The sequence below is a fragment of the Larus michahellis genome, chromosome 9 (genome assembly GCF_964199755.1).
Source record: "Larus michahellis chromosome 9, bLarMic1.1, whole genome shotgun sequence".
Lineage (NCBI taxonomy): Eukaryota > Metazoa > Chordata > Aves > Charadriiformes > Laridae > Larus > Larus michahellis.
In genome coordinates this window covers 48,653,240-48,673,563 of record NC_133904.1, presented here as the reverse complement: position 1 = coordinate 48,673,563, position 20,324 = coordinate 48,653,240, and the positions used below count along the sequence as shown (strand labels likewise).

The 20,324-nt window shown below is 49.0% G+C and overlaps 1 protein-coding gene across 2 annotated transcripts in view; it reads right to left on the bottom strand.

Moving 5' to 3' along the window:
- NEXMIF (neurite extension and migration factor) overlaps positions 1-20,324 on the bottom strand; it is a 169,832-nt gene that overhangs the window by 39,434 nt on the left and 110,074 nt on the right. For both annotated transcript variants that reach the window (XM_074601876.1, XM_074601875.1), the window contains exon 2: positions 14,782-14,916. The gene's annotated coding sequence lies outside the window, so the exon portion shown is untranslated. The remainder of the gene's footprint in view (positions 1-14,781; positions 14,917-20,324) is intronic.

Genomic DNA, 20,324 nt, shown 5'->3' with positions numbered 1-20,324 from the left:
CGGTTTAAATGCAAATAGTGCACATGCAGGCACAGGATCTTTTTTTAAATTCTGAAAGCTGAGACTTCTAAGTTTATCTCAGAAGGACACTGGAAAGATGAATAGAGAGAAATTATGCAGAGAAAGAGAAAATATTCAAAGAGTAGAATTATGTATGCATAATTGCCTGGCTCCCTGGGGTGCATGGGCGAGTACACCAAGTCACTTTGTGAAATCATTCCCCACAACTCCTGTATCCTAATTATAGTGCCGTAAGTGGGGAGAAGCTAATTTTTACAGTCCTGATGGGGTAACTGGAAGAACCATGAGGATGCTGTTAACCCCTTGCCTGCTGCGGGTCTTGGAGTAAAGAAGCAAACACAGAAGAACCAAATGAAATGCCGGCGAACCCAATGCATCGTCCTCTGGTTGGTTTAAAGGTGTCCACTACGAGAACCAAGGAAGCACAAGCCTTCAGGCTCGAGGAGAAAAAGGGCAGACCTGAAGAAACAGGTCAAAATGAAAAAACCACCAGAAACCATGACCTCTGCCCAGACTTCAACGGAGCGTGGAGTCAGCGTTAGGGTGTTTCTGCGTCCCTTTGCTCTGTACAGCACGCTCTCAGCCAAAAGCTTTATAAGCCCTAAATATGCCTGGAGAGGAGCCACTTTATCCACCCAGAAAGTGCAGCCACAGCTGTGTGGTACCTCGGCGCGTCCCCCCGTGCAACACGACCACAGGCAGCAGAGAGAGCTCAGTTCGGTGCTCCCTGAAAGCAGCCGCTTGGCTTTGCACGGGAAGGACCTGGCTCCAGCGAGGATCTGCTAATACAACGCCTTATCGTGCCCACGCAGGTCACGGACATCGACCCAACAGCGAGCGAGAAAGGTCAAAACTATGTATTTTTGATCCATTACCTATGAGATGCTCAAATCTGACTTCTTTCACAGGAAAAATAAAAGGCAGTATAATAAATAAATAAAATAAATTCATAAATAAAAGGGAAAAATAAAAGGAGAGGCCTGCCTCTAACCCTTGCTCTCGCGCTGCCCCGCGACCGCAGCTAATGCAGAAACCAGCCACCAACCGCCTTTTATTCTCGCCATGCTCAACAAGTTTAAGCTAACTAAAAACACTCCTGGAAGTCCCTAAACTCTGATATTTTGACTAAAACTGTCGCTAGTATTTTGACCAAATTCCCTTTAAATTTCTCAGCCTGGTAATGTTTGTTCTCATTTACAACAAACCCCTTAAAAAGTTCCAGTTAGCATTGGTTTTCCTTATTGGAATAGATGCAGGCAGACAATGTTAAAAGAGAAAAAAGATATAAAATACTCCTTTTACCCGCCTTAGGCAGACTAAGAAGTATTTTTTCCCTCAGCCGTGCCTCGCACAATGCCACTGAAAGCATAAAACCACCACTTAGGGCTTCCTCGCCGGGGCTGGCCCAGCACACGTGCCCGGCTGCGGCTGTTTCAGCCCACTCCACGCAATACCTGGACTCCAACATCTGTCGCCGGTAGAGAGAGAAAAGCAAAGGCTTTCACCCCAGATGGCATTCCTTTAAATCCCCTGGGTATTTGGGTCTTTGCATTCCTATCGCGCTCGTTCAGGGAGCTCCTTCAGTCCCCTCGCTGGGACCCCAGCAGAAGCCACCCATGGAGACGGATGTCCTTCAGCACAGTTGGGTAATGGAAGGTAGACACAGGCAGTTCCCCTCTCTGAGAAAAGCCACCTCCGAAACTTTATAGATATCCACGGGATTTAAGACCAGAAGACCATTTAAGAGGACCTCCTACAATAATAAGCAATTAAATCTTACCCAGTCACCTCTTCCTTGAGGCCAATTATTTGTTCAGAGGAGAATTTCTAGAAAGATGTGCTTGACTTCAAGCACTGATCTCAGCACGTGAAGAACTCTCAGCGCAGTCTTACTAGTGATGAACTCTCTGCCAAGCCCATATTAATATCTAACCCTTATGTTCTGAAAATTAAATATATGAGTCAAATTGAATAGTTATTTTTCGGCCAAAGTAATAGAGACAATTTTACTACTTAATCCTCTCACATTGTCTCAAGCTCACTCAAATTACAGCCATTTGAACTGTGATCTGAGCTCCCCTGTGCTTAACGAACTAATTAGACCAAGGACAGCCAAACTTCCCAACTTCCTGAATACTAAAACCTTCGTCTGGCCAAGACCCGCAGGACGAGCACCACACGGCGTGCGAAGGGGACGGAGAGGAGAGATGAGCAGAAGCAGATCCCATGTGGGCGACTTGTCCCCAGGGGCACCCCAAGGCAGGGATGTAAGGCGGGGGGTACAACCATGATGAGCCGAAAAGAGAAAATTAGTACAGACTGGGAGAGACAGTTATTCTACTGCAGATTTTCTCTATTTCTTTGGAAAGAAACGTTCTGTTCAGTCTGAAGAAAACACGTCATTAGACCCTCATTAGACACACGGGGGACCAGACCTGCAAGACCATTCTTGGGGGAGCAAGAGGCGATGGTGACGGTCAGGGACTTCTTTATGTGAACCAAGTGACCTGGACCCACCTTTCCCTCTTTCAGAGGAGGGCCACAAGCACCAAAAGAACAGGGTATTCTGGAGCTGTCACACAGCAAAAATCATTTCAGCACTCAGGCAAAAGTGAAGAAGTTCTAACAGGAAAGCCTCAAAACCCTGTTCTTCAGGGCACTTCCCCCAGAAGACAAGATTCTGGTTTATAACCTTATTTTGGGTGATGGTGGGATTCCACCTCTCTCCTGTTGATACTGTCTTTGAAAACCTCACCAAGGAATGCTCAATTTGCCCACGTTCAGCTGGCCCCTCAAGCGAGCGGGTTTCAGCTTGTACCTCGTATCATTCCGTGTCATGTCCTCTCCAACAAGGAGAGGGTGACACAACCGTGTAAACTTAAGTAGATTTGGGATTGCATCTAGCTGTGGCACACAAGATCAGCACTGTAAAATACAGATACACAGGACTGATTGTGCAAATTTACTTCTCTTGTTCTTGGGAGAAAAGAGGAACTAAAATTCCTGGGATAATAGGAAAACACATGCAAAGAAAGAGTTTCAGGAGGAGAAGTAAGGCTAGACCACAACACGATGACAGGAGCACCTCACCTCTAGCTCAGATCTGGACCCAGATCAGTAGTGAACTGAGGATTTCCTGACAGATAATTCCTTGCTGAGCCTGTTTTTGAGCCTGCCACAGAGATCAGCAGCCTGATAGCCTCCTGCGTGACAGTCCAACAGAAATGACACCACCTAAGCAGAGACTGAAATCACTGCACTCAAAGGTGCTCCTGGCGGAACAAAAATTTGTAAATGCATCTGCACCACCTAGGTTAAGGTCTCTGGGTGTGCTTCAGGGTTGTCAATGCAAGACCCATCAACCACACTAACTTCATATTACTATTATTATATGTCAAATACCCTAAAGTATTCCCAAAGAAGAAACACATACAGATGTCATGACGATATAATCTAAATTCAGTTTGATGCAGCATCATTGCATTTGCCATCAGCAGACCACGGGGGAGGAGGTCAGAGCGGGCAGAAAGGTTACAAGGGTGAGGTCATAGGCTTACTCAATAAGACTTCATAACGCCAGATACGTCTGCTGTCCTTTTATACTGTCACTTCTTGCAGACAAGATGTTAGAGTTGAGTCTAAGGAGGATCTGTAGGCACAGAAGATCTTCCTGCAGGAGCCTGTTCAAACCTCTTTCAACGTAACACAAGGGCAGGCTTGCAAGCGTCGGAAAAGACACAACCAGGCTATTCCCCAGGAGATGCAACGGGTGGTACAGAGGCAGAGACTGCAGGAGCAACGACCACTGGGCAAGGGCAGGAAGGAGAAAGCCTAGAGGATGACTGAATTCAGGCAGACTTCCACCAGGATTTGCAAACTGGCAAAGAGGGTGTCAGGGGACTGAGGAAAAATCCACTCTACCTGCTTAGCTGGGTCCTTGCCATCTCCCAGAGACAGATCATCACGTTGAACTGGGCCACTCCACAGCGGGGAGGTTCTGAGATGGGTCACCTTGCAAAGTAGGATCCAACCAAGTCCCACCTCAGAGTCAGTCCCTGGGCAACACCAAAGAACAGGTCTAGAGGAACAGAGTGCACGTGTCACTCCCTCCACCCTTCGAGCTTCAGTTCGGTGTGGATGATTTTATGACAAGATCAACGAATCCTGATATAGCAGCACTTGAGATAAACGTTGCTTCAAAAGGGCTCTTGTGCGAGTATTTGTAGTGAAGAGGAGTTTGGGAGGGACGGATGACGAATGAGAAACAAAGGAACATCACCAGCTGCTGGAAGCACTGTTCCACCTTTTGTACAAACACACCTTTCTCGGGATGATACTTAAAGACTACCTGCAAAATAATTTCTTTTTTCCAAACCTTCTTCCCGTAGCACTTGGCATCTGCACAGAAAACAGCTATGGATGTGTATGACAAAGAGAATTCCTACGGAATTTGCTCAGATGGGCTCCTGCGGCCAGGCTGCCCCGGGTAAGAGGCATCCACAGCAGCTTTCGCACCCATGCTCGTGCAGGTGAGCACATCTCCTTCAACTCCAAGTAGGTGAGTGCTGTGCTCACCACCTTCCTGCAAACCCCAGGTTCTTTGAAGGGATTTACTCCAACATCCTGGGCGTCATGAACCTCACGCTGCTGTGACGTTACAACAGCAAAAGCTGTTTTGCTGTTGTAACAACCCCGGGACGTTACAACAGCAAAAGCTTATTGCTCTCCTAAGCTCCCTGAACGGAGGGTGTAGAGAGGTGGGGGTCAGTCTCTTCTCCCAAGGAACAGGTGAGAAGACAAGAGGAAACGGCCTCAAGTTGCACCAGGGGAGGTTTAGGATGGATATTAGGAAAAACTTTTACACTGAAAGGGTTATTGAGCATTGGGACAGGCTGCCCAGGGAAGTGGCAGAATCGTCATCCCTGGAGGTATTTAAAAGACCGGTAAACATAGTGCTTAGCGATATATTTGTCAGTGTTGGGTTGATAGTTGGACTCGATGCTCTGAAAGGTCCCTTCCAACCTGGGCAATTCTATAATTCTATGAAACACCTCCAAGAAGACCGCAAGGGGGTACATCTCCAAAACGCCTGTAGTTAGATCGCAACCACGTCAAGAGGAAAACAATCATCCTGACGCCTCTCGAGACGACGCTGCCAGCAAGAGCTGCATCAGCGCGTCAGCACGAGCAGCCGGCGCTCGCCTCGGCGAAGGGCTCGGCACGGAGCAAACCCCGGTCCCCGCAAAGCCAAAGCTGAGGCACACCAGTGCATCGTTTGATCAGGATACGCAATCTAGGACACAGATGCATAGACAACAGCCTCTTCAGGGACCCGATTCCCATAATCACGTAGTTTTTAATTTCCGCATTGACTTTAATTAAAAAAAAAAAAAAGAAAAAAAAAATCACACAAAAAATTAAGAATCTTCCCCCATCCTTCGGCCAGCTAAAATCACGTAAAAGCTCCCAGCTTTGGCGGGTGCAAAGGACAAGCATCGCAAAGAGGAGGGAATGTTTAGAAAACGTTTTCAAACTATTCAATTTTAAAGCCGTTTGTGCGCAGCAGCAGTAGGCAGCCGCGGCTGCAGCGAGGAGCCAGCAGGCTGGATCAATTGCGGGGTGGAGGTGGGTGCAGGAGAGCAGGAGCAGCAGAGTGTGGCATTGAGGCTAATAGCTTTGTAGCAATTTATTCAGTGAGAAATACTGCATAGAGCGACACGGGGGTCTGTGCAGAAAGTACGGCAATGCCTGGGAGGGAGACGGTCCCCAACTCCAGAGCGGCAGAGGATCAATAGCAAACACTCCAGGAAAAGCAGGAAACTCTTCTTCCCTTACAAAAAAATAAATAAACGACAATTAATGGATCCAATCAGGCCATCTGCAAAAAAAAAAAAACCACGTTGTTGAAGAAATGTCACACAAAAAAAAAAACCCCAGCAAGATAAAAGCTTCAGCGCTGTCAGAGCATCGCTCCTGGTGCAGTCCCTCCTTGCGGGCTGCAGGGCTTCATGGCCCCGCCATCTCCAAACAAAATCCTGGTGCCAGCAATGGGGACGGGCTCTACGTTTTCTCTACCAATGACAAGAGAAACCCCATGGAATAATTTCCAACCCCTTCCCCCGCTTCACGGAATCACGGAATCTTCAGAGTTGGAAGGGACCTCTAGAGATCATCTAGTCCAACTCCCCTGCTAGAGCAGGACTGCCCAGAGCACATCCCTCAGGGCTGCATCCAGGCGGGTCTTGAAAATCTCCAGAGAAGGGGACTCCACACCCTCCCTGGGCAGCCTGTTCCAGTGCTCTGTCACCCTCACTGTCACACATCACTTCTTCAGCAGCAGAGCTTTACCTGGAGACACGTCACAATGTCCCCTCTCTCCCTGGTGGCCTTCATGCATGCTTTGGATGAATATTTAAGGAATGGAGAGGGAGAGTTAATTTTGGGATAGAACAGAGGGAAATGGCTTTCTGGAACCTGGTTTTGACAAACGAGTAAAAAAATCGTATTCGACCGTTCTGCGCGTCCTGCGATGCAAGCTCAAGAGCTCTGGATCTCCTTGCAGACACAATTTGCTCTGCTGGTGTTTGCAGCCCAAGGATAATGCGATGCTCTTTCCACATCACACTCTCTCCATGCCCAAGCACATATGGTCTGGCTAAATAAGAAGCCTTGGAAAGGCTGTCAACAAGTCTAGAGGAAGGTGTGCATCTGTGCAGAAGCATATGCATGCCCCAGCACTGCACAGTGAGCCACGAAAAGGATGCTCACGCCCAGAATCCCACCAAAACCTGCCCGGGTCCAGCAGAACTGCGGTGCAGGACCAGTGACACTGCTGCCACCGCTTCCACCAGCCCTTCCCCTCGCTCCCTTTGTGCTGCGTGACTCAAAACCCATCAGTCTGCCTCCAACGACCTGCTTTGCCAGGGTATCTAAAGACGATGCTCCCTCTAAACTCGACCAGCACGGGCTTTCACAGCACTGCTGCTGCCCACTGACTTGCGTACCCGCTTACGGGTTTGCTTGAAAGTATGTGCTTTACGTTCACCTACGAAAATCTCCCCCATGGTACTAAAAGCAATGGAATAATCTACTATTTCAACTCGCATCCCTTAGAGAATGCTGCAGTTGGAGAAAAAAAAAAAAAAAAAGGAAAAAAAAAAAGAAAAAGGAAAAGAAAAAAAAAACCTGGTTGAATTTGATTAAACCTTTGGAATCTCTCCAATATTTCCAGTTATTCCATCTGTAGAAACACTCTACTGGCACTTGGCACATTTATAGCATTAACTGCCTTCTAAATCAGCAGCAGTTCTGCCTAACAATTTGGCATTTGCACATTGCCTTGTAAATTACCCACCTTACATCTCCGGGTACGAGGACCGTCCCCTCCAAAAAGCCTATTACTGCCTTGTACAAATTCTTCAGGAAGAAAATATCTTCTTGGGCTTGTCTCTTGACAAAAAGAGGGGGGGAAATGGCATTCAGCGGGCACGGGATTAACAGTGTGGCTCATGGTGTTACTATGGCAGTAAAATGAAACCCAATGCAACCAGCTGGTTGCTATACTGCTATTAGAGCCTCCGTTCTGTTTTTGACCTTTCTAGAACTCTCCAAAAGGCATTAATCTATTCAAAAATCCATCCAGGATCTAAAGCGCGATGCAAGGTGAAGGTGTTGGCGAACGGAGGGCGGAGGGAACAATTACAATTCCGCCGGCGAGGATTTGCTTGCTTTTTTGTGTGTGTGCTAACCGCATCGCGAAGTCAGGAACCAGGCTCGGAACGGCTGCAGCTCCAAAACAAGCCACAAAGCAGCAGGAAACCACTCAGCAATATCAGCAGCGATTTGTGCATTTCTTGGTTGAAAACAAAGAGCGGAGAAGGTCGGCATTATTACCTCCCCGCTTCCAAGTCGCCTCTCTTCTTTTGTCTACCCAAATCGTCGGAGGGAAAAAAACCTTCCTCTTCCCAAACAGCTCCCAGCTCCAAGCTCTTTTGAAAACCTCTTCTCCTTATCTTTATCCACACCTGACCCATTCTGCTTACGCCTCCCCATTGACAAAGTGTAGGAAAATCACTAAATTAAGCGCCCAGCTCATGCCCTCCTGCAGAACAGCCTTTTCTCCCTCGCCCGCACCTCACTCCTTGCTCTCCGCTGCTGAGCTGTGCCCTGGTTACCTGGTCCTTCCCAGCATGGATTTGGTCTCCAGACTGTACAGGGGGAGGAAGAGGCAAAAAAAATACAAAAGGAAGACAAGGACAAGGCAAAAAAGACAAGAAACACACTGAGTTAACTCTCCTCCTCCTGCCTTTTGCTTCTAAAATGTGCCTTATTGATTTTTCATACGTATTACGACCCTCTAGCGTTAGCAGTCCAGGGTCACCTGAGGACTTTGAGATGGTCACTGTGCCGTATGTCGTGACCGCTTGGAATTTGACAGCAAGACAGAGTTCAGAGCTTTGCGCTTAAAACAGGCTGGCCGCAATTGTCGGGGCTGACAAGGAATTTCCTACTTCTTGTTTTGCAGGCGGAGATCCAACACGCGGAGCTGAACCGCTCCGATCCTGTCCCACAACGAGAAGTAGTGACTCAAACCGGCTTACTCATTATCATTCTTTTGGAATTAGTGACTTAGTTAATGCTCCCCATGTTAGCATTTAAAAAAAATTGCATTTTTTTTCCTGTTCTTTTCTATTCTATACTCTTCCCTCGCCTGGTGCGTTTCTCTTAACTCCAAGGAGGAATGATTTCCCTCGGCTGCAGTTAACTGCGAAGAGCGACCCGCAGCAGCAGGGAGGACCCACAATCTTCTTCACCTCTTTTTAATCAGTTTATCAAGTGGAGCATCCTATGTCCCATCACGCATCGGCAGCATCTCATGCCACATCCATATTTCCATGGTTGTGGAAGTAAATAGCTTAACCCACCCCTCTGCACGGGGCTGGCGGGGACGGGGTGTCACCGGGACACCGAAGGATGCTCTTGGGCCCAGAGCTCGGCAACGTGTCCCGGCGCCAGCGTGTCCCTCCAGCCTCCAGCCCTGGGGTGAGGTGCAGGGGCTCTCGTAACACACCTGCGACACCCCGGCACTGCCCTGGCACAGCGGGGCTGGAGCAGGGATCGTCACGGTGGCCGTGAGGCTCGGAAGAGGAGAGAGGAGCTGAGCCAAATGCTCCCAGGGATGGGGCTGTGACAGCACAGCAGGTACCGGCCTCCAACACCAGCGAGAAAACAGACGAGTCGCAACTCCATGGCTGTTCTGTTCTTGATGAAAATGTCTGCTCCCTCACAAAACCAAAAAAAAAAAAATTAAAAAAAAAAATATAAATACCGCTCTCCCTGCAGCCAGCGATGCATACTAGATGACTGCCTTCTCAACATGAGAGCAAAAGGGCAAATGAATCACATTACACTCCATGAATAAAAACAGAATCTTAATGCAACAGCGACTTAATGATTTCATTTTCAATGCACTAGACAGTTTGGCCTCATTTGCAGAGGTGCTGAGCACCCCCGAGTCCCACTCCAGCTAATGGGCATGGCAGGCACTTTGCACCTCGGGACTCTCCCCCGAGGCCCCCGGGGGACCAAGAAATTCCCCCACCGGGCGGGGAAGCTTTCCCCGAGGTGTGCGAAATTAAAAGCTGATAGCAGGGACCAGCCTGGGCCAAAGACCTCAGATCGGCACCCGGATCCGTCCTCGGGAAGGTGGGATTAGGGTTTGCAGCTCTGTTTGGACTCTGCTTTTATTTCCCACGTAGTGAAGTGGAACCAAGTCCTGCCCGCGATGGCACCCAGGAGGCAAGCATGGTGTTGGCCTGGCCTGACTCCGCACGTCCCCTGTGCACCAGGCGAAGGAGATGTCAGTACGAAACGGAAAAAAAACGGCATTTCCAAACTAACCCCTTAGCAAGGTGCTCATGGAGCAGTTCTGGAAAAGCCCGTGGCGGAGGGACAGCAGAACAAACCCAAATCCACTGTCGTTGCGTTATTGGCAAGGGGCTTCTGCGGCAGAGCAAAGCCAGCCACGCGGCAACGCAGACCGTGGATAAACTCTGCTCAGACCCCACCGGGGTGCCAAAGATGCCGCCTCCCCTTCCTGAGCTTTTTGGGCCCCCTGTTCCCACTCTGTTTGATAAACCTTGCTATTTTCTTTTAAGCATCCTGCTGCACCGGTCGCGTTTCTCAAAGCAGGTCCCGATGTCACCTCCCGGTGACAGCCAATGCTGCGGCCGCGCCGGTGGTGCGAGCTGCACCCCAGCCTTGGCACCATCCTTCTTGGGAGGAATTAAAAAAAAAATAAAATTGACAATATTCCTATGTCTGTTTGGAAAATACATCCCAGGGCGACCTCTCCAAAACAACACCAGTCCTCTGGCAAACAAAAAGAAGTCAAACGCAAACTATTTATTGCCAAAACCTCTTCCTTCGCTGTAAAGTACTGTTTAATTTTATCCCTTAGGCATCTATTATCTCATAGCCCATATTATTTTTCCAGCTATTACTGCTTAATTTTCCCCATCCAAAAAGTACGTACAGACATAAGCCAATTTCCGTCTTGGCATAATTGTTTATGAGAAACAAACAGCTGTTTCACTGGGGTCCTAACAAATAGATGGTGAATCGACGCTTCCCATCTCTTCATTAGCTTCCCGCAAGAAAACCGGCTGCCGTCACGTGTCCTCTGCTGCCGAGCATCGTCACCCTCCCAGCCGCAGCCGCTAACGAGCGGGGACCCTCGTTGACCGGGGGGGGGGACCTTGCAGAGGGAGAGAGGGAGGAGAAGCCGAGGGGGGGGCTCCACCGGAGCCCCTCGTTTACAAACTCACGCTGCGGTGGAAATAAGGGCCTACGCCGAGCATAAACATTTCTTGTTTTGCTTTAAATAAAAGCTGCTGAATTTTAATCAGGGCTTAAAATAAAAAGTAAAAACCATGCCTAATGGAATATCCTTATCAAAATGCTCGGGTTGCTTCTCTTTTCCCATTTCTGGTAGAATTGGTTCGTTTTACCGCTCGTTGGTTTTGTTACCAGCAGAGCTTCCGTGGGGTCTGGAAGTGTTTTGTAAAATGGTATCGCTGGTTGCGTAAGTAAGCATAGGATCTTCTCAAGGTACAAAGTCTGTAAGCCTCCTTTTACGGGGACGGTGGCAATGGGGTTGCCCCTGCAGTGGCCAGCGTTGGCCAGTGCAGGAGGGAGCGACCCCACACCCAAGAGAAGCGGAGGTTTGCAGAACAGACCCCAGGAAACAATCTCTGCTTCCCAGACTACAGCACGGAGCAGACAAAAAATGGCAAACAAGCTTAGAAATGTAGATTTAAAAAAAAAAATAAATATTTAGTGATTAAGGAATATGCTAAATTGCAAGATACTGTAAAGGCACAGAAGCAGCTAGCCAGAGTTACTAGCAAGAGCTGCGAAAGACAAGGTGTGTCCGTGTGTCTGCACGCGTGAGAGGGACAGAAAGGCGGGTGCCTGTTCCTGTGGGTATTTTCCATGCACAAGGATGTAATTCAGCCTGATTCCAGTTCGGGTTAAACATTTGCTGAACCACTGCTGACATTATTTTCCCTTAACACGCAGCTATTTAGGGTAGCGCTGGGGTACTCGGTGCTTGCGAAGTTTATTTTTCACGTTGTGAAGCACCTGCACGTCCAAGGGCTCCCCGAGGAGCGGGCAGAAGGGGATTTGTGATAGCGGAGGGGAAAGGGAAAACATTTCTTAGGGCCCAGGCGAGAGCCTCAATGGGCTGCGCATCCGGGTACGGGGCAGAGCAGCTCCCACTGTCACCCGTCTCAGCAGCCAGCCCCGGCTGGGAGGCCTCTGGAGACAGAGCCTGTGTGGGACGCGGGGATGGCAGCAGGGCTTTTCAGCCCAGCTCCCCACGCCAGCCTGCCACGCACAACGCAAAAGGCATTTCTTCTGCTCCTCCTTCATTTTAGTACTTTATTCATGTTTCCGACAAAAGGCATCGCTAACATTTTCCTTTCCGTCGCCCGTCCTGGCTTTAGATGCTCGATTATGAAAAAAAAAAAGAAAAAAGCTCCAGAAGCAGTCGCAGGCATCGGTGCTTTGCGACGCTCTCGTCTTGTCCGGCGGGTGTTACCGCAGCAAATAGAAATTGCAAGCAGAGGCCGAACAGCAATGAGTCAGGGAGGCAGAAAGGCGTGAAAACAAAATGAATGGAAAGGCAATAAACCTGCAATATTTCACCACCGGTACTGAGTTCCTGGATAACCTCCATCTATCAGCGTTATCAGCGCCTGGGAGCTCACGGGAGCTGTACTTACAGCACGTTACTGACATCGGCAGAGAAGAGGCTGCGGCCACGCGGGTGCATCACCGTGCCATGGGCCGAGGCCACCACCAGCCACGGTACAGGCAATGGCCATCCACCACCTCCAGCACCTTGAGACCATCCTCCAGAACAAAGAGAAAAGCTTTTACTGGCTTCCCAGGTGAAGCAGAGGAGAAAACTGATGGGGCAACCCCAGGCAGCAAGACACCCCGGTCCAGGAAAGGGATTGATCCAGGAAAGGGATTGATCCAGGAAAGGGATTGATCCAGGAAAGGGATCGATGATGGATGCATGTGCTGAAACGCTGTCCTGTCTGGGGAGCCCATCTGTGAAGGAGGAAAAAGCTCATGCATCGATAGGACGAGGGGGAACGGTTTTAAACTGGAAGAGGGGAGATTTGGATTAGATATTGGGAAGAAATTCTTTGCTGTGAGGGTGGTGAGCCCCTGGCCCAGGTTGCCCAGAGAAGCTGTGGCTGCCCCATCCCTGGAGGGGTTCAAGGCCAGGTTGGACGGGGCTTGGAGCAGCCTGGGCTGGTGGGAGGTGTCCCTGCCCAGGGCAGGGGGTGCCACTGGGTGGGCTTTAAGGTCCCTTCAAACTCAAACCGTTCTATGATTCTGTGATCTCAGATCTGACCCCAGCAGCAAAGCAGGTGCATTGCTTAAGGAATAGAAACCTGAGAAATATGTTTAAAAAAGAAAACAAACGCTGGAGAACAGCTCAAGGAACTGAACTGGGAAAAGGAGACCCTTCTCCAGTCATCCCCAAAACCCACCAGTGCCTCTTCATTCCCCATTTCTCGCGAAGACACACACACAGCCTTGTAATGACGGGTAATCCCCCTTTCTCTGTATCTACAAAGAGATTATAAAAATATTACTAGGAAATGGAGGGTGGGGACCACCTCAATCCTTTATTTTCCAGAGCACCAAGTACAAAATACCCTGCCAGGCCGCTTTTAGAAACAACCACTGATTTTTCAGTCCTGTGCAGAGCGATCTAGACACCAGCCTGCATCTCCCGCCCATCGCTGCCCACCCCTCGACCATCCCCGCCACGGCGCCAGGAGCCCCAGCCACGCTTCCAGTGCGAAAACCAGTCGCGTACGGGCTTTGCCTGGAAGTCGGGCTCACGGCGTTACACAGAGAGCTGACGGCCCCCCAGAAAACCGGGGCTCTGCGCCCCCGCCCTGACGACCCACGGCTTGGACACAGGGCGGATCCAAGTGCCCAGGCCGCGAATAAAAATCACCGTTCTCCCCAAAAAGAAGCTAATTCCCCGTTAGCGTTGCAGAGAACTCAGGCAGCCAGCGCGAAGAAAGCTTTTTAAAGAGATATAAAAACAGGATTTTTGTATTGAAACACATGCCACAGATGGTGTAGCAGACGAGGATTAATTCATGAATCATATTTCTTAAATGATACAATCTCTCTTTTCACTTCCATACTTTCCCTTTTTGACTCAGAAGCAGGGATTTAAGATGCCCTTCCCAGATATGAATTTTGCATGAACAAACATTGCAGGAGGAGGAAAAAAAAAAAAAAAAAGCAGCAATAAAACAGAAAGCCCAGATGTTTAAAGCTAAGTTCTCAAATGTAAGCGAATGCATATCCTGTCCATCTACGAAAGAACATGTGTGGAAGTGCAATATATGCAGGCACAGATCTAGGACTAGGGTGGGAAAACGCGTTCGCTAACATTTGGAGATTACTAATGCTTCAGCCAGGGTTCTGAATTTCACAAAAGCTGATTTTCTATCTCCTCCTATCTTATTCGCCACCCTCGCAGCAAAAGAAAAGCCTTAAGGCAAACATTTCCACTGAGAGGCCCTCCTCGCTCTGCCGCTCGGGTTTGTCCCTCCTCCAGCCCCCGTCAGCGCTTCCCTTCAGTAAACCCTGGCGCGGACACCGCCAGGTTGTTCTCCAGGAAAAGCTCGGGGAACCCACAAAACCAAGGGGATGGCAGGAAGCAGGAGCAAGCCAAAACATCCTGCACCACGCAAACAGATCAACCGCGGCCCGCCACCACAGCTGAGTAACGTCTGAAGTGGAAAAAAGGGAAGGAAATGACAAAAGAGCGCTTCCACACCAGGAGATGCCAAATTCCCAGCTCCATCTCAACTGGAAAGCTCTTTCAGACCTGCCAAACCCATGCAAAGCCCACGACTGTCTGTGCAGAAGCACCGCTCTCACCCCGGCACGAGCGCGGATTGAACCCGGGTGAGAAGAGCGAGCACCAACATTCGAAGCTGCCAGCACGCCGCCACCCTGGGCACCCTCTCCCCTGCAAAAGGTGCTGCTATACCTTTCTTTCATCACCAAATCAGCATTTCGGTCATTTTTTCCACTTTGCACATAAAGCAGCTGTATATATGCTTAACAGGCTCTTCACACAGCCTTGCACTTACTATTGTAGCTCTACACACGAAGCTTCAAGTTAGAATAAGGGTGAAAAAAATTACTTACCCTTAAACTACTTCAACCTTTCCCTGCTTTGTGTATGACGTGGGCTTCTCTTTTGGTTACTATTTCCAGATTTGGTCTTTGGGTAGGTGAATGGAAGAGGCGAATGAAAGGAGTTGTATTTGATGACGATGGAGACTGTAAAATAAAAGAGAAGCACTTTAGTGCAGAACAGTCCTCTCTATACATACATATCAGATTAAATTAAATTAAATTAGTGACACCTACATAAATGCTTCCTACTGGTTTTATGCACACATACAAATATCACAACTGTCAAGGAGAATGCAGCTGCCAGTGATACGGCAGGGGGGGAAAAAAAGAGCAATTTCTAAAATGGAAGGGGAAAAAAATAATAAAACTTAGCGTTAAGAGCCAGCATTTGAAGAGCAGGGAAGGGGGTTGCGCTGGGCCGCAGGAGGGCGGGCGGCCACCAGGCAGCTGCTGGGGACACTGGGACGGGGCGAGACCAGATGGGAGCACCGGGAAAGGGCTTGAGCAGAGGAGAGCGTGGAAGGAGGACGGGTAGTAAAGCCGCAGCAACAAAACCCAACAAATGCTCTTTTCCTTCCCAAAACACTACGTCAGCTCAACCGCTTTTGAGACAGCAAGGGAGGAACCGAGAGTTTCGGGAAACGCACTTCACCCATACCCTGTAATGATGAAAGGACTCCTAGCACAGGAAGGAATTAATAATTTGGTCACCATACCGGCAAGTACCCCCCTAAAAACCAGATTAATCTCCCACCATCTGCTTTAATAGCAGAATTTCTGCTAAGTGGTTTTCCCCTCCACAGACCCACACATCCATGTAAACACACAAACAAACCATTTGGCTTCCCGCAGTCCCGGGGTACGCAGCTGCTCGGGGAAGGGCTCGCTGCCTTTGACACGATGCCAAGGCTGAATTCCTGCCATCCCATTTACTCCGACACCTCTCCCCCCGCCGGCTCCCTGCCCCGCTCCCCTGGGGGATCTTTAAGGCTCATCAGGTGAAGCGTCTTGGGTGACCTCCCCCTGTGCTGGGCTCCCCAAATCACTGTCCACACGGCAGGCTGGGACCCTTAAAATGCCATTTCGTTGTAAGTAATGGTAAAAAAGAACGAGCACAAGAGGAATTCTGCCCCTCTGCTCCGCTCTGGGGAGAGCCCCCTGCAGTGCTGCCTCCAGCTCTGGGGCACCAACAGCAGAAGGACACGGAGCTGTTGGAGCGGGGCCGCAGGAGGCCCCAGAGCTGCTGGGAGGGCTGGAGCCCCTCTGCTGTGGGGACAGACTGAGAGAGCTGGGGGGGTTCAGCCTGGAGAAGAGAAGGCTCCGCAGAGACCTTCCAGCCCCTGCCAGTCCCTAAAGGGGCTCCAGGAAAGCTGGGGAGGGACTCTGGAGCAGGGAGGGGAGCCATGGGACGAGGGGGAAGGGTTTGAAACTGAAAGAGGGGAGATTGAGATGAGATATTGGGAAGAAATTTTTCACTCTGAGGGTGGTGAGCCCCTGGCCCAGGTTGCCCAGAGAAGCTGTGGCTGCCCCATCCCTGGAGGGGTTCAAGGCCAGGTTGGACGGGGCTTGGAGCAACCTGGGCTGGTGGGAGGTGTCCCTGCCCAGGGCAGGGGGTGCCACTGGGTGGTCCTTAAGGTCCCTTCCAACCCAAACCATTCCACAATTCCGTGACTTCCCCATTGTTATTTTTCTCATGACAACTCTCCCATCTTCTGTATGCAACTGGCATCTCCATCACCGTGAGCCCCAGCCCAAACACCAAAAGCACTCCAAAAAAGGAGATTTACAAAATTAGTTAGACTATGCCACGCCTGCTAGTGAAAAAAAAAACAAACAACCAACCCCTGAGTCAAGGACTGTCCTTATTTGGTTGGAAAATCACAAAGGTCGCCGCAAGTAGTATATAAAAATCCATGCTAACATCCAAGAGGTATAAACATAATACTAAATAACACTTTCTATAACCAGCTCAGTATTTAACACTTGCCCAGTGGCCTTTGATAAATCCTATGTGCTTTAACAAAGGAAGGAAGATTTTCATTGCTATTTAGCAGAACGGGGAAAGTAAAGCACAAGAGAATAAAACTGCTCAAGACATCAAGGACCACGTCAGAAACAAAAAGCCAGGTCTCCTCATCCAGCTCCTCCACCGCCGAACGCCCTGCAAGGCTGCTGCATTTAAATAGAAATACTATTGTTAGCCGTAAGCAATGCAGACTCATTAACATTTATTTTAGTGTTATAAAATATATTTTTAAATACTTGAAGAAATAATCTGGAGGAAGTGCTAAAGCTCTGAGCATATTTTCAATATGTCCCAGCTTTTCCAGAGAGATTTCAGACCTCCTGGAAAGCCACAGCCTGTCTCAGGGGCTGCAGCGCGGGAGCGGATCCCTCCATCCAACCCAGAACAGCAGCACGTGCCAGGTCCCTGCCCTGGCTTCTCCTCCCAGATCGTTCACTAAGAGGTAAATCTAAAAATGTGAATTACTTATGGACAGCAGAAACCCGAAACTATCATTTCCCACCTGTTTTTAATGCGTGTGGGTGTTTATATGTGAATAACACTTGGAAACAGAGGAACCCGCTGCCTGGAGAGACACCTCCTGGAGGAGCACGCCAGAGGAAGCCCTGCCCGCACACACAGCTCCTGCCGAGACAGCTGCCACCCAGCCCAAGGTCAGCGTGCGGGTCCTGGCCAGACCGCACCTGATCCCGAGCCCTAACGGAGACAAACCGCCTGTGCCACTTTTAACTAACCCAGCAGAGCAGGAGCGTGACTGGGGAGAGGAAAGGCAGCCTGCTCCCATCCCGGTGAAGAGCCGGTGGCGCGGGCAGCCGCCCTCGCCGGTCCCGAGAGCTGTCAGGAGAGGGCTTGGGGGTGGTTGGGAGGAGCAGCAGTTGGTGGTGGCTGTTCCAGTGGTATCCGTAAGGCCATCCAAAGAAAACCGCTCTGTGGGAGGATGCTGAGCCATCGGGGCAGAAGACAGATTCAATACAGAAACCAGAGGTACACACCGACACACGGAGCACAGCGCCCTATTTCTACCAAACCCAAACGTATCAAGAATATAGAGGAGGTGTTATTATCTTATACGTACACTTTACAAGACAAACTCCAGTTCTCCATATGACCCACCAGCCTTGGGCTGCCTCGGACAAAATAAAATGGGAGGAAGCAAGGAGGGAGAAGAAATATTTTTCTTCTTTTTTCATTATCAGAAAAGTTATTGCGGAGTTAACGTTTCACAGGCTCCCCATCATTTCACAGCGGTCTTTTATCAATGTTTTGGTGGGAGAAAGGAAGAACCAGGACAATTTCTGCAGTTTCAGAGTGGGTTCAAAGCATGCCCGCTGCAATATGGCATCCCACACTCGGAGACAGTGCCTTCCCCAGGATGGACGCACCGCCCTGGCAGCTTCACCCCGGGCACGGGGTGGCCGGCGGTGGCACTCCACGGCAGAGCCGGTGGAGCTGATGCTCCGATATTTAAAGCCAGGCATCTTTTTCCCGGTGCGGAGACAGAGGGACGTGCTCTGGAGCTCAGCCACGGTGGTCCCTGGCACCGTGCAGATGGCAGCGGTTTGGTTACCCGGTGCTAAACGCAATCTGCACAAGCTGCGGCACACACCAAGTTCAAAGTCAAAATGAACATTTGTTCTACAACAAAACACATTGCCAATGATCCTTAACAAATTTTAACTGTTGGTACAGTCAGATAAGAGCACAGTAGCATATATCATACCCTGTTGTTATTGCAAGCTCTGTGCTGCTACACATATGAGTGGCAATGCAGAGAGATCTATATTTTGTATTTCGGTATAAATTATAGAGCAGCATAATAGACCTGAAGAGGCAGCTCCGCTCTTTCCTGCATCGCTTCCTTCACGTTTTTAAGCCCATTAAATTCCTCCCCATTTAGTTGCTTTATTTTGGTTCCTCGCTGCATAAAATTGTTCCACATTCACCAAGCGGCGAAGCCGAATAAATAATCACAAAACTTCCCCGCAAAATCTCTGGGAGCTGTTATGTAAAGCAGAGAGGGCATCAGCAGATAGAGACAACTCGGAGGCAACCTGAGGTTTGGTATTCTGTGTCAGCTTGACACACAGGGGAAATAACCCTTTAATCCAGTGCAGTGTATTTCATTTACTGTAGTGTTATCCAGTTCGAAGATGTTATGAAAGGAATCCCCGGAGAGACTTAAGACTTCAAAACCAGCCTGAGTTTGAACTTAATTCCACCGTTGCAAAAGGCTGTAGCCGTGGAAGATGACCTTTTCCGTACCTTGCATGCCAGGAGCCATTCTGCCTCATAATGTCACGCCAAATTAGAATATTCTCTTTTTGTTTTACTCGGGATTTTGTTTTGTCTTTTCTTTTTAATTAAAAGCATCTGCCACTATTAATGAAAAAAACCCAACCAATAACACAAACAGATTAAAAATGGTGACATCAAGAGAGATGAGGAGAGCCAAAAAGCCGGGTAATTAACGGAGGGACTTTCACCTCTGCCTGCGCTCGTCACCGGAGCCCAGGTCAGAGCTGAACGAGCAGCGGTGCCGTCTCCTTGCTGCTCATCGCCCCGCCGAAACAACGGGATGCTCCTGCCCCGCCGAAACAGCGGGATGCTCCTGCCCCACCACCATGCCTGCCTCCCCCCAAATACATCCCCCAAATCCCACCAGCAGCAGGAGCTTGGGTGGTCTCTCTCCTCTTCTCCAACAGGAAAGGAAGGGGGAAAAACACCTTTAAAGTGCAGATCTCAAAGCTGCTCAGGTCTTGCCAAGGTTATCCTGAATAAAAGTTCAGATATATTTTAAAAAAAAAGACCATAAATCCATGAAACAGAACCTGGTGGAACTCCCTGGGATGGCAGGGACGAAGGCGCATGGTCTGATCCTCGACCAACTGCAAGGGCCTCATTGACCAACGGGCATTTTTAAGCAATCCTGGAGGAAGCTTATTAAACAAGCTACGGCAATCCCAGTTAAGGTTGTTCTCTAGTGTTAATCCCACCCATGGACTTTACTATTTTGAGGTGAACCGTAAAAGGCCAGTTTTCACTCGCTGCATCTTACAACTCCGATTGTGACTGTAATTAAACGTAAATTTGTATTTTCCAAAAATATGGTTCCCCCACAAAATACTAAATTAATTACAAAATGTCTTCATAACATGAAATTATTTAGCCTGTTAAAGCAGTACAAACAGCTTTACTGTATCATTAATAGTTAGAAATGTTCAGTCAGCACAGTTGAAAAAAACGTAAACGAAATATGTCAAGGATACATTGCTTTCTACTCCATTTTTTAATGTCTTACTTCATGGTAGATAAGTGAAAAATCTTTTTACCTGACTTAGTGAGAGGCTCATTTACTCATGCAAATTTAAAACCAAGTGTCATAATACAATGAAATTATAAAAACATATCAAAAAGAAGTTAGCGAGTCACTAAATTTAGCTCCTAATGGAGTTCAACCTGTCTTATACAGTTGTGTGTTAATGGGAAGAGCTACAGTGCGCTGTAAACATCGGAGCGCAGCTTGGAA